This window comes from Anabrus simplex, chromosome 8 (assembly GCF_040414725.1).
Source record: "Anabrus simplex isolate iqAnaSimp1 chromosome 8, ASM4041472v1, whole genome shotgun sequence".
Classification (NCBI taxonomy): Eukaryota; Metazoa; Arthropoda; class Insecta; order Orthoptera; family Tettigoniidae; genus Anabrus; species Anabrus simplex.
Genome location: NC_090272.1, coordinates 143,261,326 through 143,284,525, shown reverse-complemented (window position 1 = coordinate 143,284,525; position 23,200 = coordinate 143,261,326).

Here is a 23,200-nt window from a genome sequence, read left to right as displayed (position 1 = left end):
TTGTAATTTGATTTTTTGTTTGCAAAGTGTTCCGAAAATATTTTAAAAATATTTATTTCTGGAACTTACGGTATTGTAATCATTGCCGGCGATAAGCCGAAATATTGAAAATTGTAATTTATGTTGCACTTGAAATAGGGGTCTTGCAAAATGCTACTGGCCAGCACGGCATTCTTGGTACATTCTCAACATGAGAGCATGGTCCTAAGAAGGTTATATGGCAGAGAATATGCAAATGTAACTTAGTCATGGCCTGTGTTTCGTGGATGATAGTGATCGCACGGTAGAATATCAGGAGTGACTTCGGTAGCCCTCGCACTTTATTACTATCGATCAAGGGCACAACTGGAGGTAACAGAGTCCGAGATCGCGTGAGTGCCTGCACGAACCAAGCTACTGTGGATAATATACGTGAACAATGTTGGGAATGTCTTAGCTGAACCTGATTTGCTGCCATTTCTATTCCTACGGGCTAACATTATTTTAAAAATGCAGATATATCTCTGTGATAGTATCGAAGTGTTGTTCATGTTACATACGTATTCCTCCTTTACATTTTATATCACTGATCAACAGCGCGTTACGTGCTCGCCCAGTTTGTACATTCATGTCGACGTAACTCTTTGCTCCAACGCTACCCAACTCTTCTCATATTCTAAGATCAACTGGGAAGAAACGCATACATAATATCAACTATATATGTTTCTTAGTCCACCAACAGGGGTGCAAATAACAGGAAGTCACATTGATGAATACAAAATTCTGCGATAACATTCGATATAATATGCAGAATATTTTGCTTTATGAGTCATTATTCTTTTTGTGCAAAATATTAACGCTAGTAGGTAAAATATCCACACATTAATTTAAAAAATACTCTATTCCATACTATTGCGAATTGGTTTCAACCGCAATGTCGGCAGCACTGAAGATTGTTTCCCGTGGCTTTTCTTTTTCACACCAGACAAATACCGGACCTGTACCCTTATTAAGGTCACGGTCGCTTCCATCCCACAACTAGCCCTTTCCTATCCCATCATCATCTCCATAATAACTGTCTGTGTCGCTGCAGTACAAATCGAATAGTAAAATAATAATAATAATAACCATTCTATGACGAATTTGACTTCTTTCCATACTTAAAATTGTAAGGAAAATGACACTGTAGGCTTCAGTAACTACCTTCCGTACTCTTTCATTTAAAAGAACGTCTCCAGTTGATTGAACTCCGGTTCGCTTACCAATAGTTTCTCTGAATGGTTCATAGTTCCCCTCAAGTATTCATTTTCTGAACTTCCTTCCATGTTTATTATTTGGCCAATCCATGTTTATCATTTGTAAACGTACTGTTATATCGATTATGTTCGTCACAGGTGCCTCGATCATCATGCATGATTTGGTTGGCAACGAGTCAACATTATTTATAGATATATACTAGCGAATGTACCCGTGCTTCGCTACGGTATTCTACATTGTATTCGAATATCGAAGTAAATAGTGTACATGCAGTAAATAAGATAGTTTTAAAATTGCATGTCTCTTAGCGTTATCCGAGAAAGAGCATGGGGAGGTCCCCGTACGTTTCCAATGTAAAGTGTTTGTTACGGATTTGTGATATAACGGCAGGCTCACTTGCCTACTGGCATTCACAATCAGGTTGGGAAGTTTACATTATAATTGCAGGCCCCATTGCCTACTATGCGGACAGAATCGATTTGGGGAGTTTTCGTTAAAATGGCAGCCCCCCTTTCCTACCTCCAGACAGATTACAGTTTTTATTATAATGGCAGGCAATTACCCTACTATCACTCGAAATTGAGTTGTGCAGTTATCATTATAATGACAGGCCCCTTTTCCTACTGCCAGCCAGCGTACTGCCAGTCACACCAAGTTGGTGAGTTTCCATCAAAATAGCAGGCCACTATGCCTAATGCCAGTCACATTTTAGATGAGTACATTTCTTTATAATGGCGGGCACCCTTGCCTACTGCCAAACACAATCGGGTAGGGGAGTTTTAAACAAAACTGCATGCTCACTTACCTTCTGCAAGTCAAATCGAGAAGGGAACTATTCATTACAATTGTAGGCCTTCCTTACTAATGACAGTTACACAGGAGTTGGAGAAGGAACCCTTTCCTACTGCCAGTCAAAGTCGGTGTGGGGAGTACTGATTACAATAGCAGACCGACCCTTTCTCGATCGCTAAATCGACATCAGTGAATATATATAGATCGACATACGAAAGTATATGCGTGTTTACAATATTGAAGACCTTCATTTACAGATTAACTGCTACTAAACGTACGTCATATCGACAAAGGATTATACCATAAGACACGCCGGATTTAGTGGCCTAAATGGCTGGTCCAATGATATGTCATCTATTCTTGGGTCAGATTTAGAAACGTGGAACAGGGTAAAGGTTTTGTAAGATCATCTCACATTACATTACTTTTCGGATAATAATGTGACAGCTACATACGTAGCATTTGGCTCACATATGGCTACTGAGTGGGCCAATTTTCGTGAAGAGTTTGATGATTCTATATTTCATATAAGTAATTGAAAGTATGAATAATGCATGTGAAAATTCCAAAATTGACTTAACATCGATTAATAGAGAAAAATCAAACGTAAAAGGGATACAGATACGGCATAAAGTCATAAGACCAAGGTTGTAGATCATTCCAAATTGAACGGAGATTGTGCAATCCGTTACGTGATAGGAATTTCCGAAGGTCTGCACCATCATTAAAATTGCCTGCATATTTCGATATTCTTCGGGGATAAAAAATGAAAAATTTAATGATATAGGATTTTTCATTCGTTACAGGCTAAAACGTATAATTTTGTCAAATTTCAATTATCTTCTTATTCTTCTGGCAGATTATGCCACAATGTGGATTTTGGGCGAGGCGGGTAAAAATTAGGACTTTCAGGAAATCAAAAATTATGGAGATTGTTATTATTACCCCTTAAACGGAAAGCTGTAGGAAAATTTCGCCAAAATAGTCAGTGTAGAGGTACACAGTCGTTACGATTTGATTTATATAGATAAGGAATCTGCTCCATGTAAAACACCTTTTGGGCTATGTCCGCTGGACTTAACCTGCAAAAGTGACCATTCATGATATCTCCCTTATTAATCCTCCTGACGAAAAAATGCACATGAAAAAAAAGGTTTAGAGGTGGAATTCCATCAGGTTTGGTCGATTTCCAGTCAGGTTGGTCTTGTTCTGTATATATTGTGGAAGAGTAAAATCACCATTTCGGTTCCTTATAAACCGCCAGTCCATTCCGGAATATGAAATGTTATTTACGTTTAAAACCTACCTTTGGACAGGTGGATGCTAAATATAAATTTTGTTTCGAATGTCTTCAGTAGTTTTCAAGTTGTAAGGAATACGCTTTACACGCACCCGCTCGTGAGTTAAGTCCGATGGGACTTGTACAGAAAAACGGTCCTTTAATGATATCTCCCTTATTGATCCTCGTATCGAAATGATGCACATGAGAAAAAAAGGTTTAGACATTAATTTCTACCAAGGTAGGTAGACTTCCATAAACTTTTGTTGTGTATATTTTTTGGAAGTGCAAAATCACTGTTTCGGTTTCGTATAAACCCCCAGTTAGTTCAGGGATTTAGAAACAATATTTGCCCTGAAACCTATCAAGGACAGGTGTATTCTAAATACGAATCTTGGTGGAAATGCATCCAGTAGTTTCTAGCATTCACGTACATACGGCGTAATTAAGGAAGAAAATAATACAGTTAAGAATGTTGAAACTAATAGAAAATGGATTATAACTGAGGACAGCCGGATAACGACAAATAAATAAATGCCGTGAGTTATGGATATAATAAAGCGCTAACAGAGGAGAAATTTAGGTTCAGTGATTCTTAGGTAAACAAATATGAAGATGACTAATGGTGTTATTACTTAATCTATTCGAGGGCGGTTATAACCTCCAACGATATTCCGCCAATATCCCGCAGATGAGCCGATTGATGCCTCTCTTGCCATCTACCCAAGGAACAACCACGAATTTAAAAGCATGATGAGGAAAATGGCAATACGTTACTTCCCTACTGGCATGCAGTCAGAGACGTTGCCATGGTAACCTGTAGGTTCGTTGTCGGTCTGTCGGTCACTAAATGCAGAGCATGATACCAGCAGAAAATTGTAAATTTCTCCGTCATGTGAAGAGTAAGGTAAATTATGAACATAACGAAAGTTGTTTATAATGAAGAGACGTTTCACGTACGGTAAACGAAGTTTACAGAAAATCAATAGTATAAGAGAAAATAGAGGAAAACCACTGTGGTTTTCCTATAAACACCCCGTCTATTCAAAGATTTTAAAATTATATGCATATCGGAACCTTTCCTGGGATGAGTATACTCTAAATATGAAGTTTGGCTGAGATCTATCCAGCCGTTTCGACGTGATGGTGGGAAAACCACTCTGGTTTTCCTATAAACCCCCCGTCTATTCAAGGATTTTAAAATGATATGCATATCTAAACCTTCCCCGGGATTAGTATACTCTAAATACAATGTTTGGTTGAGATCCATCCAGCCGTTTCGACGTGATGGTGGAAAAACCATTCTGATTTTCCTATAAACCCCCCATATATTCAAATATTTTAAAATGATATGCATATGGAAAAGTTCCCCGCGATGAGTATCCTCTAAATATGAAGTTTGGTTGAGATCTATCCAGCCGTTTCGACGTGATGGTGGAAAAACCATTCTGGTTTTCCTATAAACCCCCTGTCTATTCAAGGATTTTAAAATGATATGCATATCAAAACCTTCTCCGGGATGAGTATACCCTAAATATGAAGTTTGGTTGAGATCTATCCAGCCGTTTCGACGTGATGGTGGAACAGACAAACAGACAGACAAACAGAAACAATTTTATTTATCCCCGCCCAAAGGAGTCCTATGAGTGCCTTACACAACAGTATATTTTTTTCCCAGATATTAAGTCTTATTTGTACCTATTTTGGTTGACAGCTATGCCCAAACGTACATGCATAATCTCACTGCTCTAGAATCCTGGAGCTGACGTTGCCATGGTTACGGCAGTTCATTTCTTTATCCGATTCCTAGAGCAGGGGTAGTGTGGTGCCAATATCTCCGTAACGGTTGGTTTTAGGGCCTTAAAACATGGTTTTCGGGCCCATAGGGCTTACCGAGTTTTGTTCTTTGCGTCAAGAGGATTAAATTGAGCTTTGTCTCGTCCTTATACGACAAATTCGATATTTTGCCTATAATAGTATAAGAGAAAATGGAGGAAAACCGTTTTTCCTATAAAACCCCCGTCTTTTCAAAGATTATAAAATGATATGCATATCGAAACCTTCCCCGGGGTCAGTATACTCTAAATATGAAGTTTGGTTGAGATCTATCCAGCCGTTTCGACGTGATGGTGGAACAGACAAACAGACAGACAAACAGACAAACAGAAACAATTTTATTTATATAGATGACGGATAAGCATGAGCACGTTGAAAAGTGCAGATTTCCACTTCGAGATTCATACCTCCTAAACGGTTTATGATATTAAGAAACGGTTTGCGCCATCAGACGCCTCGTTATTCGCTCTACATGTTTGTTTCTAAACCATTTCCTCGTATCTCCCATATTAAGGGGGTAAATTGAGTTCAAATTTTGAATAGGGTGAAATTTGGGTACATTTTTAACATTTTACATTACATTTTGACTACTTATGTATAAGCTAGAATCATGAAATATGGTACACATGTCCCTTAATCGTGCCAATGTGCGCACACAACGTGATGATCCTATCATTCTTATAAGTGTGTCAAACAATAAAATATACTTGTAAAAATCACCAAATTTACGAACAATCCAGAAATACGGCCAAATTTAACGTATAAGGGAGAGAGATACGACAAAATATCACAGGACCAATGCTGTAGATCACTCCGAATTGAACAGACATTGTGCCATCCGTTTTGTGATACAACTTACCGTTTAGCCAAAAAATAGCTCAAAAGGAATGTCTGCGCAGTCATTAAAATTGCCTCCATATTTCGATATCTTTGGGGTTAAAAAGTGAAAAATTTGAACACATTGGAATTTTCCCGTCGGTTAGGGACCAAAAGCTATAATTTCACCAAATTTCAATTGTCTACCTCGTCTCGCAGGTTGTGCCGCCATTTTGATTTGGGGGGATGGGGGATAAAAATGAGGAAATTCCCGAAAATTTTTAAGCCCACGGAACCTATAGGTTATCGTTTTGGATATACTATACGACTGTGTTCTTATGCTGAGCCCAAAATTTGAGCCCCCCCAGCGTGCCCCCTTCAGGGAATTTTGAGAATTTCCGATTTTTCTAGGGATCCTGGGGTCATCAGTTTCCCTCGTACCAAGTTTCAAATTTCTGAGATTTCTGGAAGTGCCTCATTAATTCACGTCTTTTTTCATTTTCAAATATTTATATATACATCGCTCCAGCCCGACTTGCTTTTATATATATAGAAGATGACGGATAAGCATGAGCACGTTGAAAAGTGCAGACTTCCACTTCGAGATTCATATCTCCTAAACGGTTTATGATATTAAGAAACGGTTTGCGCCATCAGGCGCCTCATTTATCGCTCTACATGTTTGTTTCTAAACCATTTCCTAGTATCTCCCATATTAAGGGGGTAAATTGAGTTCAAATTTTGAATAGGGTGAAATTTGGGTGCATTTTTAACATTTTACATTACATTTTGCCTACTTATGTATAAGCTAGAATCATGAAATTTGGTACACATATGTCCCTTAATCGTGCCAATGTGCGCACACAACGTGATGATCCTATCATTCTTATAAGTGTGTCAAACAATAAAATATACTTGTAAAAATCACCAAATTTACGAACAATCCAGAAATACGGCCAAATTTAACGTATAAGGGAGAGAGATACGACAAAATGTCACAGGACCAAAGTTGTAGATCACACCGAATTGAAGAGACATTGTGCCATCCGTTTTGTGATACGACTTACCGTTTAGCCAAAAAATAGCTCAAAAGGAATGTCTGCGCAGTCATTAAAATTGCCTTCATATTTCGATATCTTTGGGGTTAAAAAGTGAAAAATTTATACACATTGGAATTTTCCCGTCGGTTAGGGACCAAAAGCTATAATTTCACCAAATTTCAATTGTCTACCTCGTCTCGCAGGTTGTGCCGCCATCTTGATTTGGGGGGATGGGGGATAAAAATGAGGAAATTCCCGAAAATTTTTAAGCCCACGGAACCTATAGGTTATCGTTTTGGATATACTATACGACTGTGTTCTTATGCTGAGCCCAAAATTTGAGCCCCCCCAGCGTGCCCCCTTCAGGGAATTTTGAGAATTTCCGATTTTTCTAGGGATCCTGGGGTCATCAGTTTCCCTCGTACCAAGTTTCATATTTCTGAGATTTCTGGAAGTGCCTCATTAATTCACGTCTTTTTTCATTTTTAAATATTTATATATACATCGCTCCAGCCCGACTTGCTTTTATATATATAGATAGATGACGGATAAGCATGAGCACGTTGAAAAGTGCAGACTTCCACTTCGAGATTCATATCTCCTAAACGGTTTATGATACTAAGAAACGGTTTGCGCCATCAGACGCCTCATTTATCGCTCTACATGTTTGTTTCTAAACCATTTCCTATTATCTCCCATATTAAGGGGGTAAATTGAGTTCAAATTTTGAATAGGGTGAAATTTGGGTGCATTTTTAATATTTTACATTACATTTTGCCTACTTATGTATAAGCTAGAATCATGAAATTTGGTACACATATGTCCCTTAATCGTGCCAATGTGCGCACACAACGTGATGATCCTATCATTCTTATAAGTGTGTCAAACAATAAAATATACTTGTAAAAATCACCAAATTTACGAACAATCCAGAAATACGGCCAAATTTAACGTATAAGGGAGAGAGATACGACAAAATGTCACAGGACCAAAGTTGTAGATCACTCCGAATTGAAGGGACATTGTGCCATCCGTTTTGTGATACGACTTACCGTTTAGCCAAAAAATAGCTCAAAAGGAATGTCTGCGCAGTCATTAAAATTGCCTTCATATTTCGATATCTTTGGGGTTAAAAAGTGAAAAATTTGAACACATTGGAATTTTCCCGTCGGTTAGGGACCAAAAGCTATAATTTCACCAAATTTCAATTGTCTACCTCGTCTCGCAGGTTGTGCCGCCATCTTGATTTGGGGGGATGGGGGATAAAAATGAGGAAATTCCCGAAAATTTTTAAGCCCACGGAACCTATAGGTTATCGTTTTGGATATACTATACGACTGTGTTCTTATGCTGAGCCCAAAATTTGAGCCCCCCCAGCGTGCCCCCTTCAGGGAATTTTGAGAATTTCCGATTTTTCTAGGGATCCTGGGGTCATCAGTTTCCCTCGTACCAAGTTTCAAATTTCTGAGATTTCTGGAAGTGCCTCATTAATTCACGTCTTTTTTCATTTTTAAATATTTATATATACATCGCTCCAGCCCGACTTGCTTTTATATATATAGATTTAATTTTAAATAGAAAATTCACCATAGTATGGAATGAAACATTATGAACCATCTCCTTCGTAAGGTGAATCATCACCTTCCCTGCTGTTAAGCAAATAACTATTACACTATTATAAAGAACTGAAAAATATAGAGGTGGTTACGACACACTACTTATATTTTAGTGAAAAAGGTACTATTTTCCAAGTCTTTTCTCGCAGTTTCTTTTACAATCTGCTTTTAGTTGCACCGACACAGACAGGTTTTACGAAGACGACGGGATAGAAAAAGTCTACGAATGGGAATGCAGCGACCGTGGCCTTAATAAGATGCAGCTCCAACAATTGTCTGGTGATAAAATGGTAAACCACGGGTTCAAACCAACTATCTCCCGAATGCAAGCTCACAACTGCCTTTCTTTTAGTTGTTTCGCATATAAAGAATTATATTGATTTTGATTGCTCCAACTATTAAGGTTTCTGACAAAAGTATGCCTAAATATTTTAAATACGGAGGGAGTTGGACGTGCGGTTAGGGCGCGCAACTGTGAGCTTGTATTCGGGAGATAGCGAGTTCGAATCCCACCGTCGGCAGCACTGAAGATGGTTTTCCGTGGTTACCCATTTCCACACCAGGTGAATGCTGGTGCTGTACCTTTATCATGGCCAGGGTCACTATGTTCCCAATCCTACCCATTTCCTATTCTTCCGTCGCGTCGCCGGAAACCTTCGATGTCTTAGTACGACGTTAAACCAAAAGAGATAATTATATATCTTTCTTCCGAATATATCATATTAGGTGACAGTTGAAGGGGAGTGGTAGTCACTCCACCATATTTAAACAACCACTTACTATTCACTTTTACCGAGCGAGTTGTCCGTGCGATTAAGGACGCTCAGCTGTGAGCTTGCATCCGGGAGATAGTGGGTTCTAAACCCACTGTCGGCAGCCCTGAAGATAGTTTTCCGTGGTTTCCAATTTTCACACCGGGCAAATGCTGGGGCTGTACCTTAATTAAGGCGACGGCCGCTTTCGTCCCAGTCCTAGCCCTTCCGTATCCCATCGTCTCCATAAGACCTATCTCTGTCGGTGCAACGCAAGCAACTAGCATAACAATTCACGTTTCTTACGGGATCATGAACATATTACATATTTTTGTATTCAGGAAAGCTTTCAAGAAGTGAAAAATAAAACTGTGAATTTTCACGTCCTCAAGATGGAAAAAATCAAATTTCAGTTCAGTCCACTTTAACAATCGTAGGTGCGGGTATACAGGTTGTAGGAGAAATGTCGTCCTATAATCACTCGCTGTGACAAATAGGATGACGACACTTAAAATGAGAATAATGTCAACTATTAATTTTCATAAATGAAAGACAACTGAGGGTGTAATTTGCTAGTGTAATTTGGCAACAATAGTTTCTCAGGACGGGATCTCCGTGCTTATTTTGCGGCTCCTTTCATTGATGATGATGATGATGATGATGATGACGACATCGATTGCCCTCCGGAGCGGCCTAGTGCAGGTCTTGTTTAACTTTCGCCAATTCCCAATCCGATGGAGGAATCACCATCAACAACGTCATAAAATCACATTCGATATAAACACTGCGGAGAGGCTTGAAATTATGCACAGGCTTTTGGCACACTATATAGTGATCAGAAATTGTATGCCGCTAGTTCTCCTATCTTGCTGGCCAACGTTTTGATGGTGATTCTTTTCCACTTACGGGACTCGAACTGGCTAACCCTGGTGTCAGATATCAAAAACACAACGCGATGAAGATCGTGGGCACCAGGCGAACTACCGTCTTATTGAAGAGAATCTGTCTTCTTTTTTTTCTACCGCTTTTCCCACATCTGTGGGGTCGCGGATGCGAACTGTGTCGCACATGTGGATTTAACCCTGTTTTACGGCCAGATTCCCTTCCTGACACCAACACTATATGTAGAGGTGTAATCATTATTGCGTGTTTCTGTGATGGCTGGTAATATGGTGTGTTGTCTGAATATGAATGGGAGAGAGTTGGGACTGGCGGATTTTCAAATTTCATGAATCCTAGGTATCAAAAAGGGGATTTCTCAATGTAACTGTGATTTATGACGTCGCGGGGTTCCTTTCAGGGAGTACATGCACTTGTAATGAAAGCATGACGGTATACGATATTGCGGCGGACGGTGTGCTTAACAACACTTTTGTACTCACATTTTAGTCCATCCAGCTCTACTTCCGCAATATTTATTTTAATTGAAATACATCTCCCAGAGAGGGTAAGGTTCATTTTGTGTTGGTAAACACTCTCCACATATTTTCATTGACTTCAAACCGTAATTACATCTGACTCTTACCGCAGTGGACTCTGAATGAAAAATTGGAGTTACAGAGTTGTTTCCTATTCCCGTTTTGTTTGTGGTGATTCTCCTTCCCGCGGTCTGTGATTATAGGACCAATTTTTTACTGCAGCTTACACATAGACAAAACAATTGTCAGAACAAGAAACTGAGATTATGCTAGAAAACGTTTAGAGGAGATCAATATCGTGCAGAATTTCGCAGATTACTAAAAGATAGATCAGAGAGGCATGCTGTTCCAGTCCTTTAGGTTGATGATGATTACGGTAACAAAACATTGGGGAAGAGAGCTCGTACCGAGCGAGCTGACTGTACTTCTCAGGACATGTAGCTGTTATTTTGCATTCGGGAGTTGGTGGGTTCAAAACCAAATTGACAGCCCTGAAGGTGATTTTCAGTCATTTCCCATTTTCACACGAAGCAAATGTTGGGGCTGTATCTTAAAGTCAAGGTCGCTTTCTTCCCAGTCCTAACCGTTTCCTATCCCATCGTTGCCAAAATCCTGTCTGAGTCGGTGTGACGAAATTAATATTTAAAAAAAGAAATTAAAAAAGAAAGCCCTTGCCAGTTTCCTGGACAGATATTTGTAATGTAACTTTGAGGGTATACGATATTGTGGCAGGCGGTGTGCTTTAACACCTCTGTTGTATTCATATTTTAGTCCATCCAGCTCTACTCCCGCAGTGGCAGTATTTATTTCAATTGAAATGCATCTCTCAGAGAGGGTAAAGTTCATTTTAATTATTGATAGTGGTTCAACAGATGAGTTGATAAACACTCTCCACGTATTTTTATTGACTTCAGTACTGGAATTTCATCTGACCAATTATATTACACAAGAATATCTCATTGATTGATATTTATCATTTTGATGGTAAATATCATATCCTCACACTGGATTTATTATCATTAATATTATTATCATTAGTATCATTATTTTATTGATGTATTAAGGTCAGAATATTTGAAACTGGAATGTCACCGTTTTGGATATTAGTAATTGGTTTTGTACAGACAGTTGGGAAAGACAGCTATTTCCATGTTTGGACAAACGTTCCAGGGAAATTTTATGAGTCATACGGAGAATCCAAAGACTGACACGTGCATAGCCTCAAGTCAAATTTCGTTAATCTATGCCCCAGTTTCAAGGTATAGAATAACACCGTGTGTTTGTGCAAAGGAAAGTGTCTCTAAAACAATCAGTCAATACTGATCTGGATTTAGGGCAGTCGCCCAGGTGGCAGATTCCCTATCTGTTGTTTACCTAGCCTTTTCCTAAATGATTTCAAAGAAATTAGAAATTTATTGAACATCCCCCTTGGTAAGTTATTCCAATCCCTAACTCCCCTTCCTATAAATGAATATTTGCCCCACTTTGTCCTCTTGAAGTGTTTTCATCAGTGAAAGAGAGGTACAGTGTCAAACGGATATACCCTGTGTTGATTGAGACTGCCGTCAATTTGTGTTACAACACAAAGATAGTGAAGGGCAATTATCTAAATATATGTTTTGTAACTATTGGTCATCGGGCTCACTACAAATGGCAGTGGAGTCCTCGCTGCCGTTCTCCCACTGCTTTTATTTTTATTCTAGATTTTTTTTAGTCTCACTATCTTGCTTTATGGAAGGAACTAAACCAGTTTTTTTTTTTCTGAAGTAAGACATAGAACTACTTTTCACATCTCGCACTGAACTAATATTAGGCCCTTGCATGCTTGAAGCCGACACTTTGTCCTATTTTACTGAATCCCATTCATCATTTTAGGCAAATGGAGACCATACTCTCTTCTTGCACGTGCAGGTGGTAGTGGTGTAGGAATTCTTGGCCTTTTCGTGCTAGGTAAATATTCATCGGTGTCTTCTTATTTGTCCTCTTCTTCTCCTTTAATACTTGGAGTTTCCTTGCTGGGATAATATAAAACTTGAATGTTAACTAATTGATGGCTATTCATGTTTGTTTCGCCAGAACATACTCTTCCACTGTATCTCAGTAAGTGGCAGAGAATCAGACCTGTTAATGTCAGTGCTACTGTCTTCAGGTAGCTGGACTTCGTCATCATGTTCATCATTCTTATCAACTTCTATGTAAGATGCATTTGGGTCTAATGTATTTACGAGGTCTACAATTGCACCATCTGTCAGTGCTGAAAGAAACAAAAAATAAAACTCAACACCATTCTTCCAATGTACAGTAAACGGCAAGAATGTCTTGATACAGTCCGAAGGTATCCAGGAGTTTTCGTGACTTAGCAACTACATCATTTCATTTTTTTAGCGTGGTTATTGTCATACACTTTCAGAACTCATTACAAATTATTACCAATATAAAATAAACCAAAATACACAGAAGGATCCACTAATTATCTGAAATCCTTGCAGGCATGTTGAGAATGTTGTTCGCGCCAATCGCAATGGTGGTACTAACACAATCATTATTTGTTCATATTATCACCAAGCTCTCTTTCATTGACAATTTTACGAACGTAAACAATACCCTACATATTTACGCATTGATAGAATTTGATTTGATAGAATATCGGGATGTTCCTATAGAACGAAAAATTTCATTTTTATATAATAATGTGTATACTTTTACTGGGTGTTACAGTGTTGTAATTTATATTGAAGGTGTGTGTTTGACAGACTGGAAAGATTTTATGATACATTTAATGGAAATAGTTATAGAATGTACAACATGAAAAAATAAATGAATGTAACACATAAAAATAACGTCAGTATTATTAATAGAAGTAAATAAAGTTAATACCTATAACTATCAAATATATTTCTAATTTTTAGGGTATGTCCTCATCCATGCACTCGTTCACATTTCACTCATCATATAAATCAGTTAGAAGCATTCAGCAAGTGATTTCGGCAAGCCATCTCAAATCTCCTGCGAGAACGCAAATCTCTAATATTGTCAGGGAGGGTACTCCACAGCCTAGTGGTAGTGAGTAAGAAGGAGCGGTTGTAAGGCCTGGAATGACTGAGAAATATAGCTAAAAAGGAGCCAGATCCTGTACCGTGGTTATGATAGGAGGAGAGGTAACTAAAGTTTGTTGAAAGGTAATTCGGTACGCCTCAATTTAGAATCCATGAAATGTGGAGACTATGATGCTCATGCACACAAAGCAATGAAGTTTCCCTGTAATGAGGTGAAATGTAAGAATCATAACGTAGCTTAAATATAATAATATAGAACAAGTGTTTAAACTCCGTTCGAGCAGCTTATTACTATCTTGAGGTATGTCCGAAAATACAGTGTCGTAGTATTCTAGAACAGGTAACAAAAGGAACTGAACCAGTTGTATTTTAAGGTGATTTACAAATAGAATAGAATAGCGTTTGAGAGGAAAAAGGAATTTCTGAATTTTATGGCATATTTGCCATTTGTTCAGTCCAATTTAGTTTCTTGATCGTTATTACATCTAAATGTCTTATTGACGTACAATAGGACACGGCAGAGTTATGTAACATAATTGGGAGTACATGTCTACATTTTAACGAGTTACGTTTGGGTTCGGTACAATATATTATAGTCTTAGTTTTGTTACGATTTATTAAAAATCTTCTTTCTTTAGCATAGTCATGAAGTCGTCGTGAGTCAAAATTTACTCTATCAATGGTTACGTGTATGTCTTCTGGATAATAGTGATAATACATATGAATATCATCTGCATAGATACGGTACTTGCTATAATTCAATGGGTTCTCTATGTCGTTCACTCTAATAACAAATAAAATTCTGCCCGAAACTTACCCTTCCGGGACACATATTAACCTGTTATGCAGTCGTGAGTACATTGCTGTAAGTAAATTAATGTTTACGTACATTTATCTAAGACAACAATTTGCCTTTAGGAATTGAACTTGTACTTCAGTAGGTAGAAACTCAGAAATAAAAACAAAGTAGTAATGTTGGAAGAATGGGCAAAAAGAGGATACTGAAACACACCCTACAATATGTGCCCAGTGGAAAAATACATATTGGACATCCTATGATACATGGACATTAATTTTATGTCCAATCAGGCCACACTTTTTTTCTTATCAATAAGTTTTCTATAATCCTCATGTAAATCTCTCACATCCCCTTAGTGGGATGTCACCCTCCGCCTGGCCAATTGGAGGACTGCTGGTATTTACGGAAAGGAGCTTTCTTGTTGCACCATGATAGTAATATCTAGCCTCAGATACTGCAGGTAAGGTTACTCCTTCAATTTTGACATGTAAAGTGCATACTTACGTTTCCTTATAAAATAAGCAATATATATATTGCAAATTAATGTTCAGTCCACGAACGTGCATGCCCTGCTGTCACTTTCCCTGGCAGTTGCATGTTACCTTCGTGTGGTTTGCAACACTTCATCCTGTTCCCTGTAACCATATTCCAAGTTACTGAGCGGAAGTCGTGTATGTGATATGGGTAAAAATGACCAGCTGAACTGTAATAATGGCCATTCATTCCTCCGCTCTCCTTTGTCTTGGATCTATGAGACAGATAAGGCTGCAGTAATCATTATCATTGAACCTTAGATCTTCAGTTCTGGCTTTCAAAATACAATATGGTCTCCGATTTTTAGACTAGTCGGAATCGCCTTACTACGACGGTCGATCATATATGAATCAGACTTTTAAGAAACTCATGAATAGACTAATCCATTTACGGCAAGCTCCAAATGGCATGTGAACGCATACAGTAAATGCACGAAAGCTCAGGGCAGATGACGTAACAACAACAGGTTCAGCGAGTAGAGACAAAGCATAGCAGCGCAGCACGTACATTTATCTCCAATACATGATACCTAAATACAAAAAAATACTGATCGCTTCTGCGTTATAATTGTAATTATTATTTAAATAATTATAATAATAATCGGAAATAATAACAGGTCTATATGCCATGTGGTATATGATTGAAAAACTGCAGGTCAAAAAGAGAAGAATTCTCAGAACAATCCTAGGCCAGATACTAGAAGACTGGTAAAGACGGAGACGTTGCAATTCAGAGCTCTGCTGCCAGATAGACAGTTCTCTGACTGTACCAGGTAAAGTAGCTTAACTTTCTATGATCATGTGACAACATTGTCTAGTAACAAACTGACCAACCAGCGTTTCACCATTTGGCGAAACAAGAACATCCGTACCACCTAACTCAGTTAATCTGAGATCAATTCGCACTGACCTAGGATTAACTTTGACTGGAGAAATTTCTCCGATTAAACTCTTGGATCTCAGTTCAAGGAGTTGTTTTCTATTCGAGATAGAAAAGCAGCTGATTGTGAACGTAATATTACCTGTGCTGTTACGATAAATCATAATAAAATACAAAAAAGACCAACCTAATACATTGTTAGTTATAGTTGTTGTCCGCATATAAGTTATATTACGCTTCTTATAATGCAGTGAAACATAATTCTATAACATAACCTCTATGAATTGCTTACTTCATGTTTTACAGTAGTCTTAATACTGGGATATAGAGGGTTATTCAGCTAAGTTGTTCATCTCAAATAACATATGGACCATTCAAGATAGAATGGCTGTTAACTTTGTTTCTAGAATGGAACTACACTGTTTTATACACCTAGCCTTAAATAGAATCGCGCTACGTATGAAACATGAGCTAGCCATTGACATGCAGAGTCGCTTGAGGTCTTCCTGACAGCTATCTACGTATTCCCTCTGCTGTGCTTATAAAAGCACTATGTCCAAATTTATGATTTACAACCTCTTTAATATCGCTGTAGCTAACAGGTACCGTAAAGGAAAAACGGACATGCGACGGGCTCTACGTGACAACAGTTTTATCCTGACGTGAGATTAAACCACTCAAAATCGAACGAGCCTAGTGCAATTGGGCAATTACCCCCTTCCTAACACTAACCGATTCTTCAAAAATGAATAAAAAACAATGGCCACGAAGGTCGTGAAAATGAAAGACTGACTAGGCTTCGCAAACCTAATACCATCGGGATCAGAAAAGAAACAAGGGTTGACTGAGGAAAGTCGGATGTCCGTTTGTCCTTCACCTGTGTTCGCTGCAAGAAAAGCATATCAAGAAATTCTAGTACATGCTGCAAACGACGTTCAATTGTCGACAGTCAAGGCCAGCGTAATTCAACATTTTCATAATGACATATTGTTTTCATTCTAAACATTGTAAATTATTTCTCGCAACTCTTTACATGAATAAATTCTCCTACAGTGAATTTTTTTAAAAGAGATTCATGTTCACAGTCTGAGAAGCACCCAGTATTCACATTCACACACTATCAACCTCCACTCACTGCCGTCTTACAACTGGTGTAGCGAGTGGAATGGCCTTCGTGTTCTGGACACGAACTATGGGCACAGGTTTCTGAGAAAATGCGAGCGGAAACCATCGGTGGCCGTTTTTGACAACGCTGAGTAAATATATACCAAAAGAGCTCAACATTATACTTCAAACAAGCCTCCGCTAATGTCTGATCCTTTATTTCATCCATTGCAATTACCTGATTCCTAGTTCGTAATGTAATGTGGACAGGTACATAGCCATTTGCCCATGAAGTCTTGTACTTCTTCATCAGTGAAAAGTGCCTTAACACCGTAGTCTCATAACAGGAATTGAACAAATACGAGGATATGTTCGGCTCACAAATTCTGGGATTGAGCTACCATGTATTATTGTGTGAGGGTGTTATCTGTAGGTGTAGATGAAATTGCACGCCTAGGAATGGAAAGAAAACGGCCGCGGTCTTGAAAAAGGTACGATACCATCCGGGAGATGAAATCGCAGAAAACCATTTCAAGGAATTCGAAACCAATAGTCTCCCAAGTACAGAGCTACCAACCATAACTGGCCATTCCACAACATGGTGAATTGACCTATTTGGTCATCCAAACTGAAAGCAGGGTGATACAGAGTTCTCCGGTAGATTTCTTCCAACGTGGCTTTCGCAGAAACAGAGCAGATTAGCATCTGTTTAGAAATGGGGGAGAATTGGTCGTTGCGTTTATGTTACTTGATTCTTGTTGTTGTTGTTGTTGTTGTTGTTGTTGTTCTGCATAGCTGTTTGTAGATGTGGAGAAGTATCCGCCTAGAGTTTGATGTAAGTTGGTAAAGAACTTGTTCTTTTTATGAAAGTTTCTTTAGATGAAACTAGCATTAATTTTCGTCAAATATAATTATTCAGAGTGGTCTATAGGGCTAGAATAATGACATTGTCTTCTACGAGTTAGAGTTAGATGAATGAGGTTATGCTCCCAGTTTATTAAGATTATATAATCTACTTTGAAATGTACAGTATATACAGAACTACAGGACATAATTTCAAGGTGGGATTCCTCACATGCAGAGAAGGAAAAAGTTACAATGAGGCCGGAAATGCGTACATTCCGAGACGTCAGACTCTGTCGTGGGCTAGAACCTTAGGTGTTGTGGGGTAGCTGGCATGTACTAATGTACTCCGGTCATTATCGTGCAAGTGATGTTCGAAATGCTCGCTCCCTGCTACACTGCAGGCTTGTGCTTATCGTTGCATAGTTACGAACACACTCGAATATGCCCGGTGTTGTTCGCACTGCTTAAAACGAAGTGTTGCTTCATCCTTCACAACAGTCGCACACATCGAAAGCTTTGCGTAACCCGACGCAAAGAAGCCCAACGGGTTTAGATCAGGTGAACGTGGAGGCCAAGAAATTTCGCATTTTCGGACGCATGTTTATATACACATTTTCCTTACCTTTATGAGAGGAATACAACGCTGAAATTATGCCGTGAATTTTTCCAATATACTGATTTCTACTCTCACTCAGCATTCATTCAGATGACTGATTCCTATAATGTATGTTAAGTGAGAATGGTTGCTCGGTTGTAATTTTTATTATAACAGAATTTACCACCAATAAATTACAAAACTCCATTAAGTGAAGTAAACTCGTGTCCTTATCCCGAAGTGGTACAGCTCTTTTCTGGCACACCCCCAGTGGGGGTGAGCTGCATGTACCATTTCAACCACATACCAGCCCTCCTGCCAGTTGTAAATTTATGGCAGTACTGGGATTCGAGCCCGAGCCCAGAGGACGGTGGCTAATAATACTAGCCATTACGCTACGGAGGCTGACACAATAGCTACATTTGCTGGTAAAAATTGAGCAAGCATTAAAATGTCAACACCGCCTAGTAATTTGAAAGCCTTCACTGGTAAATATACAGAAGTTTGTTTTCATATATTCCCTTCTATATTGTGTGGCAATAGTTAAAATCAGTAAGATAGTTTTCATCATATTGAATGAAAGACAAGCTATGCACAGATGCTCAAAAAAAAATAATTAGCACATGGTATTTTATGAAATCCTCGCTGGTACACCTTCCTCAGAAACAACTGAATCTATGGATACAATGTTTGTTGTAGGCATTCACGGGATTTGTATCCACATGGGAGGTGAATTACGTAACAGTTATTACAGCTTATTATCGAAGGGAAGATACAGGGGAAGATATCTGTTGGGAGAAGAAGAAATACATGGCTGAAAGACCTTCGAAGATGGCACTGCTGTACTTCAGAAATGGCGTTCCATTCTGCGCTGTCAAGATCAGAGCTAGTTACGTGGATCGCCAACCTCCGCTCGGAGACGGCGCCTTAAGAAGAAGAAGAAGAAGAAGTAACCAAAATGAAGTATAATAAAATGTTAAATACGAATAACCTTCAATACCATGCGCTCATTCTTTCCTGAATAGGACACAGCACCTTTCGGAGTGGATGGTACGCCATGAATCTGCACCTCCTGGACATCAGCTCAGCTGGGCTACTTGAAGGTCGCTTAATCGTTTGAGGAGTGGTGTTGAAAGATGTAGGGACAACCTCAAGAGTATTTAGAAAACAGACAGAACTTTGCGTTTGCGGGGAAATACAAATTAACCGATACGTGTGTAACTGTCAAATATGCCCTGTCCAATGTACACTTGAAGACCTCGTTCAAGCGACCAAAGAAGGAATTTCTGTCGCTCATTATTGAATGGACACAGTGAGATCACACGAAATATATATCTGTGAAGTACCATGTAGTTTGTGTAGCTGTAACGTGTACGTTTATGTATATTTGTATTTATGTGTGCAGCCGAACCCGTTTATTGCGACATCACTTTTAATGACGTATTACATATAACGACGAAATCTCATGGTCCCGTCTAAATCCTATATAATCAGCGTTTTTTAAAAAATTTCGCTTAGTACGATATCGCTTATTACTAGAGCCCGGAATTTTATGCTCTAATAGGTTAGAATGCAAACTTACTAAAGCGAGAAGCAAGTATAGTCTACCTTCACAACGACTATGCTATGGGGTTTGCATAAACAGTACGGGTACGGCGCTTCAGAACCCCTATAATTTATGTTCCTCTATCTACATTATGGAAGAGCGGGTGGCCGGCATTTCCTACTAACCAAATTAGTTTGCAATCTAACCTATTACCGCATGAAAATCCGGGCTTTACTGATTACGAAATATATAAAAATGACGTATTTGTATCACATTTCCAGAGAAATATATCAGCTGTCACGTCTATTGTTGATATTTTATTGTTACATATTTGGGATTTGCCGTAAAACTCATGTTCGAACTCTTGCTTTCAGTAGATTGTAGATTTCAAATCAGAGTGTCTGTTGAATAGTCAAGGCAAGCTTCGCAGTCAAGATGATGTCCCAGAAGAAAGGGAAAGTGTTTAATATTGAAGAAAAATCACACATAATGTTGTAATTCAAAATAGGGAAACAAACGTGAGCACCGTGAAGGAATTGTGTGCATCACACTCGACGATTTCTACGATTTGGAAGGAGAGAGAGAACATGTCATTTATTAGCCAAGATCGTGTGCGACATTATTGGTCAATTTACATTGTTGCCACTTCTTTCCTCGCTTGTTAATGTACATTTTGCTGGCATATTATTGCTGTCCGTACAGTGTAGGGCTAAGCGTTAGAAGAAAAATTCCTTTCAGTCCCAGTCTCCATATTCTGTATTGCAAATACAGGACTTATTTCACTTCAGATTTTTGAATTTTTAATTTTATTTGGTTAATTAAGCGTGTTAAGTAAATTTACATATATGATATTGTTAGGAATAAAAAAGGACCAGTTTATGCTACTATCACCTATAACGACCGTCAATAGGTAGTCCCTTCCAGTTGTTATAACTGGTTTCGACGGTATTTGTATTTTATCAACGCTCTGACACGAAGTAATAATAATATATGAAATAATTTGAGGTACTGTTACGTGATGGTAGTATATCGGATATATCACTAGCACGAACAGAGTATTGTAAGCAATGCAGGTCTAGTGAGTCAAAGTTCAACATAGCTCTCTGTAGCTAGATGAATAAATAACTTGCAATATCTAAAATGCCCTAACCTGGCTTCAGACTCTGGGTCGGGGGATACAACTGGGGAGGATGACTAGTACCTCGCCCAGGCGGCCTCACCTGCTATGCTGAACAGGGGCCTTGCGGGGGATGGGAAGATTGGAAGGGATAGACAAGGAAGGGTGAAGGAAGCGGCCGTGGCCTTGCGTTATTATTATTATTATTATTATTATTATTATTATTATTATTATTATTATTATTATTATTTTCTGAGCAACTATACCTTAAGCACCCTGAATAGGCAATTTGCATTTCTACTGTTTCCGTTGCCGCGTACCTCACGAAGACTTCGTGCTCTTTGTTAGTGATGATAAATAAGCGTTATTATTTCAGTAGCTATGGAACGAAAGGTGTAGCACAAGTCTCATTCCACAGCATGGCGTTTAAAACTTTCCAAGCCGTAACTGCAGTGTTCTCATCACGCTAATTTTATTGTTCGTAACTTCTTAGAATTCTCTTTTAAGCCGTGTTAGGTGGCGCATAGCACGGCGGTGCAGTACCATGTGCGTGTCAGAAGCATGCCAAGTTACGACATTTTAGATATTACAAGCTATTTATTCATCTGGCTGCAGAGAGCCATGATGAACTTTGGCTCAGTAGACCTACGTTACTTACAATACTCTATTCGTGCTACTGATATTTCCGATACACTACCATGACGTTAGATCAAATTATTTCATATTTCCTTCATTGAATCTCACTCCGACAGTTTATCAGTTTATGTGAAAGGCAACGAAGGAATAGGATTCACTCTTGTGGAGGTACTGTGATAAAGGAGTGAAATGTTCGAACAAATAATTGAGGGAATTTTACCTGTGAACTTGGCTGTTCGAATGATCACTAGGGGCTAGAATCTTATGTAATTACATATTTCATTCCTTTACTTGTAGACAACTCAAAATAAAAATGTGAACGAATTGTGCTTCTGATGAGGTTATACTTGGGTTTCGTTTCACATATTTTTAATAGAATTATCCTCCAGTGAAGGTGACCACAAAGGCCTGGAGTACATAATTGACAATATGTAATTATAATAATGAAGTCATATCTTTTCTGGAAATTACGATTTAAAGTATAAATGAAACTGCATTAATTAGCAGGAAATATCTTCTGACCTGTAATAAGATTTTCTCAATGTCGTAAAAGACATGTTTTAAATTCTGAAGGATAGTTGCTGTGTTCTTCGGCAGGGTACATCTGCATCCAAACAAGAGGCCTCTGGTTATCCACTGACCAAGGGGAATATTATATTTAGCTGAGAGAAATGGCAGACATGGTGTATAAATTGCTTGTTTATCCAGATTTATGTCCTGGGCTTGTTGCAGGTTCCTCTCGAAGCGAATCGTAGGATCTAATACCACCGCATTATTTTCTTTCTTATTGATGTCTATGATGTCCACTCTTTTCGTTGAAAGGTTAGTAGAGACGCACCCCCTGCGGGTGGGGGACGCACATGTAGAATACACCCGCGGTATCCCCTGCCTGTCGTAAGAGGCGACTACAAGGGGCGACCAAGGGATGATTGAATTAGAACATGAAACTACTCTTGATTCGTACCATCATGCGGGGAACACCATGGGTTGCATGTACTTGCGAGTAGTATCACCAAATTGGTACGAAATAGGTTTGTGATTAGTTGCAGTAAAAAGCCTGGCCTGGTGGATTCCAGTACCCGTGCGTTGTACCCATGTGGGCAACACCGCGGGTCTGGGCGTAGCCTGTGAGCTGTACCGCTATATGAGCGGCACCGTGGGTCAGCGTTGCCTGTGATTGATACCCACTATGTGTGGAACACCACGGGAATACCGGCGCCCGTGACTAGTACACCTAGGTGAGGAACCTTACCGGTTTGCGTTGGCTATGAGTGGCGCCATTGTGTGAGAAACACCATAGGTC